Source organism: Notothenia coriiceps, unplaced genomic scaffold (assembly GCF_000735185.1).
Source record: "Notothenia coriiceps isolate Sejong01 unplaced genomic scaffold, NC01 NC01_scaffold00017075, whole genome shotgun sequence".
Taxonomy (NCBI): domain Eukaryota; kingdom Metazoa; phylum Chordata; class Actinopteri; order Perciformes; family Nototheniidae; genus Notothenia; species Notothenia coriiceps.
This window is the reverse complement of record NW_011349776.1, coordinates 339,248-344,480: the sequence shown is the minus strand read 5'-3', so window position 1 is coordinate 344,480 and position 5,233 is coordinate 339,248. Positions and strand designations below refer to the sequence as shown.

Sequence of the window (5,233 nt, the reverse complement as noted above, 5' to 3'; positions counted from 1 at the left end):
TTATCCAGTGGGAATGGACGTTCACATTGCCTTTAAGTATGTGTTACGTCTACTTCCTTAGTTTAACTTTAAACCATTCTGGTTGGTTGGGAACCCTCATCCCGTGTGATGTATCCGCTTTGAGACCCCTCTGATTGGCCACTGTAAATGCCACTCCTCATCTCTCTCAACAGCGCTCTTATTATTGTTGTGAGACTCCCGCAGGCATGGCGAACAGAGCGAAGCGATCCAAGGTCTGGGTGCACTTTAAAAAAATGTAGTGGCGATAGTGCAAGGTGCAATCTATGTACTCAATTAGTTGCTTGTAAAGGGGGTAACACAAGCAACTTAATTAAGCATTTGCAAACGAGACACTCATTGAATCTAAAACGGTGCTAGCGATACTGCTAGTGCTAATAGTGCTAGCGGGCTTCAGCCGCGCTTCGTGTGTAAATGTGACCTGAGCGAAGGCTCGCAGGCAGGTTAGCTGCTGCGCATGGGGGATTTTATGTTTTGTTTACCTGGGTGCAGTCTTGCAGGCACATCGCCTTGTCTTTTTTTAGTTTATTAACACCAAATTATTGAAAAGTATCGATAAGAGTATCGAAAAATACCGATACCGATAAGCAGTACCGGTATCGATAAAATCCTAACGATACCCATCCCTAGTTAACAATGACTGGTACATGTGGAGCACAGCACTTCTGATTGGTGTGGATGACTGACACACAAGAAGAACACAACAAAGAAAAAAAAGAAATCGCAGGCTTTGCGATTTGATAATTGCATCATTTCAAATCGCGATTTCTATGTATTTATTTATTGTGTTGTTAACTTATGACACACATAATGTCAAGGTCATTGGAGATGATGTGAGAATGTGGGAGGACACAAAATACAAAATCTGAGCTGCTCATGTCAAGTTTCCAGAAAGAGCAAACCCTGCAAATCATGGTCAGACCTGCTTTCTTAATAACATTGTTTAGCCTCATTTAGTGATATTAAATATTTGTTTTGTTATGTTTAGTACTGTTACATGTATGCAATGACAAATGGTCAGTTCTCATGAATCTCTCAAAAACCAAGAACATAGATTTTTAGATTATTTGTCATAGGTCGTAAAAATGTTCTATAATACATTTATAAATCTAATAAGCTTGCAAATGAAAAATGTCAAAATGTCGATAAATTCTCTCATTGTACATTTGCAATAATTAATTCAGTCACAGTGTAGAATTAAAAAAATCGAGCAAAACCAAATGCCAGTATAAACAAATGTAACTTTGCATAACATAAAACTTGCTGCTATGTTGCCGGTCATGTTTATTTCCAATTATTTAAACAAAGTAAAACCTACCAACAATGCTTTAGGCTCAGGGTCATGCTATCAAATCAACATTCACAGTTGTGACGTGTAATGCACCGCTTGAATGCGACATTACTTATCCAGCAAACACTTTCATAATATAACTAATACAAAATAGTAATTGGAAAGTATACTCTTCATAGCATGTCGAAAAAAGATAAGGGTAAAGCATGTCCCTTTTAAAGTAAAGGACGATAAAAACCATAATGTGAGAAAAATATTTGGACTTTTCTCAAATTTGAAAATGAAATAACTTTAATAATTCTCCATTTTATTCAGGCAGTATTTGTGATCAATTTGGCTTGAATTGAAAGTGTTTAATGTTTCAATATTTTAGTTTGAACATTAAAAACAAAAAGAAGAAATCATTAGGGCTGTCCGTTGATTTAAAATATGTAATCGCGATTAATCGCACATTTTTTATCTGTTCTAAATGTACCTTAGAGGAATATTTTTCAATTTTGTAATACTCTTATCAACATATGAGTGTACAAATATGCTTTATGCAAATATTTGTTTATTATCATTTGAACAATGACTAATAATATTCTCCTGAATATTTTCAATAAAAACAACCTGGAACCTCTCTCTCCCTTACACTCTCTCCCAACCCTGTCTACTTCTCTGCTCAAACAGACAAGCCTGTTTACAGTTGTCGGCGAAATGAAACTCCTCTGTCTTCATAACAGTCAAAGCATGAGACTGAAGTTCCCAAAGGGGTCAAAACAATGTGCTGTGATGTGCAGTCGACACGTTGGATGCGATCCAAATTATCTAAGTCAGCCCCTCGTCCTCCACAATGTTAAACTGTAGCCACCTGTTGTTGTCCAGGCGTCTCCCCGGCAAACTTTCAAGCGTGGTCTGCCGCAAGCGAGCGGGGGCTCGTCAGCATCAGCTGTGTGCTTGGCTTGCTGTTTAAAAAACACCTTTTTTTGTATCCATATCTCTCGCTAGAATCTCCCACCATCCAACTAACAACAACGTCAAGCCTTTGGGCTCTGAAACTACGGGAAACTACAAATACACATGCGTTCATCGCACGTTAAAATAATTAGTGGCGTTAAAAAATGTTAGTTGACAGCCCTAGAAATAATGCATCTTCAAAACCAAAAAGCAGCAGAGACATGGTAAACACTTAAAATAAGAAAATAATAAGAAGCCTGTGACATTTTAAATATATTGAAGATACACACCTCGTCCGCTCCCCCACAGTTGGCTTTCCTCTTCCTCCCGGGCTGCGGGGGGATGAGTCGTCTGGCGGTCCCGTTCTGTCGATATGATACAAAGATAAGTGGGGAATTAGCCAAGAAAAAAATAATACAAAAATGTCCACAAGATACAAGATTCTAAGGTTGTATTGTCATATGCACATTAGCTACAGTGTAGATCTGTAGAAATGGCAATGAGATTCTTCTTACCCGAGCTCATCCAACATATATTATAAAATGCAAAAATACAAATAGAAAATTGTGCAAGAAGTCAATATACATTAGGGCTGCACGATATATCGTGTTGTGACGATAATCGCGTTATGCGCATGCGCGATATTCACATCGCAGGACGTGCGATTTTTTTTTTGGACGTGCGATATTAAGTAGACTAAAGGCTACAAAAGGAAAACTGGCGCGGCTCTGATGACGGGTACTTGAGTGAGTGATCAGATCGCAGCAGGATAACCGAGCTAGCTCAGCTTGTTGCTCTGATAACTTAAGATCCAGACGTCCGTGACTAAAATCCTTCATCCGGTTAAATATCGTGAAAAAAATACCGATTGTATAGCATCAAAGTTCAAGAGAGGCCGGTTTACGGACAAAAGAAAATGTGTTTCATATCGCTATATATATATATCGCAGGGGAAGACAATATCGCAATGTCAGTTTTTTCCAATATCGTGCAGCCCTAATATACATGTCAATAGAATATGATATATACAAGAACATAATGTGAAATTAAATATTGTACATTAAGACGAATATATGGTGACAACTATTTATATAAATTAGTAGATTGCAAGATGACAAACAGATGAATGTTTAGGGGCGTGTCTTTACTGTAGTGAGCGAGGCGATGGGTTCATTGTCTTCACGGGACTTGAAGGTTTCTCTCACGGCAGGAAACACCGCCGCCTGAGAGGCTTCGGCTGAACTCTGCAGCGACGGCACGGGGGTGGCCGGGGGGACCTGCGTCGCCACGGGAACGGCCTCTACTTTCCTCTTCTGGAAAAACAATCAGTGTCAGGCATTTGTCTTCAAATAAGTACAAAGAAAACGAATGGAGAAAAAAAAGCTTCAGAAATGTTTTTCTCCAAACGAACTGTTTCCAGTCAAATCAGAGGCATGTTCAGGTTTTTTATGCCACTCAGAATTACATTTGAACTCAAATTTGCACACTTTGGCATTTGGTTACAAAAAGAAAATGTTACCAATATGTTTTGGGAAGAATGTTACCTAATTCCTAAAATATCAATTCCCAAGTACTTTTTTAAACATTTTAACACCAATTATGGTCTTATTTTACATATAATACATTACATTTATAAAGTGCCTTTCCTGGTCCTCAAAGAGCTTAAAATGTAATTAATAATTAAATTAAATTTAGATCATTAATTCTCTTTAAATACTTTTTAATAGGCTTATTTAAAGTGCATGTTATTTTAAGGCATATATTATGGGTCTGATATATAAAAATATATTTTAAAAAAAAAGTGTTTTGCTCAAAAAACAGATCACGCATTTTAGACATCCCTCATATCCCGTGGTGTAGTGGGCGTTGGACGCGGGGGTACGCACCCCCACTTATTTGAAGCATGATTTTTTTTTAAATGGTCTAATAAACATTAAATCATTGCCAGTGTGATCAGTTGCAATGGTGTATTTGTTGTAATAATGACGAAAACATAATAGGCAGATTTCACAGTAATTATAATAAAAACGTAGCTCAAGCATTTATGCAACTTGCAACTGTGTATGTAGGGTGACCAGGTGTCCCGCACTGTGCGGGACTGCACACACAGCATTTTTATTATTTGTNGGGCCATTTTGTCTTCATGCACCAATGAGCAACTCTCATAGTAATGAACGAGGCCCCGCCTCCAAGGCTGTATCCAGTTCTTATTATACATCCATGGAATAAGTTCCTGAGGGAGGATTGGGCAAATGAATTCCATGGATGTATAATAAGAACTGGATACAGCCTTGGAGGCGGGGCCTCGTTCATTACTATGAGAGTTGCTCATTGGTGCATGAAGACAAAATGGCCCAACTTTTGAGAGAGCGAAAAGTCATGAAAGTATTCATATTATCACGTAATCCATTCTTATTGTGCATCCATGGGTAAAGGCACTGAACACGTCACATGAACGTGCCGGGCGGCGCGGTCCCGTGGGTTAGATCCGCGTTCATAATGCAGAGGAAAATAACTCTCAGAATAACGTTATTAGCACATTTTACAACTTAGAGTAAGGACCGAATGTTTTTAATAAGGGCTATACAAATGTTCTTACTGGGTAGTTTATTTAGTTTAAAACGATTTACAGACGTCTCTTTCCCAATGTTAGTCAATTGGAAAAAGTTTTTCCGGGCCCAGCGACTGATACGGAAGTGTAGTACCACCGTTTGGCCACAACGAATATTTTCTCAGAGTCCGGCGCACTTCCTGGGGGCTTGACNCTTAACGGTATACCGATACCGTCCAATCAGGTACAATCTTGGTGCCCATCCCTAAAACCAATCAGAAGTGGCCAATGACAGTAGGTGATAGACAGATTGATCCAATCACCTGCCAAGTATTTTTGAAATACTTTTCCAAATGGCTTCCAATGGAGCTTTCCTTGATGGTTTAGTGAAACAAACCATCTGAGTCAGGTTAGTAAATGCTCCATCACATGTT

At 38.7% G+C, this 5,233-nt stretch overlaps 1 protein-coding gene across 1 annotated transcript in view; it reads left to right on the top strand.

The window, feature by feature from the left end:
* Nucleotides 1-5,233, top strand: part of LOC104950150 (histone acetyltransferase KAT5) — a 17,844-nt gene that overhangs the window by 7,612 nt on the left and 4,999 nt on the right. The window lies entirely within an intron of this gene.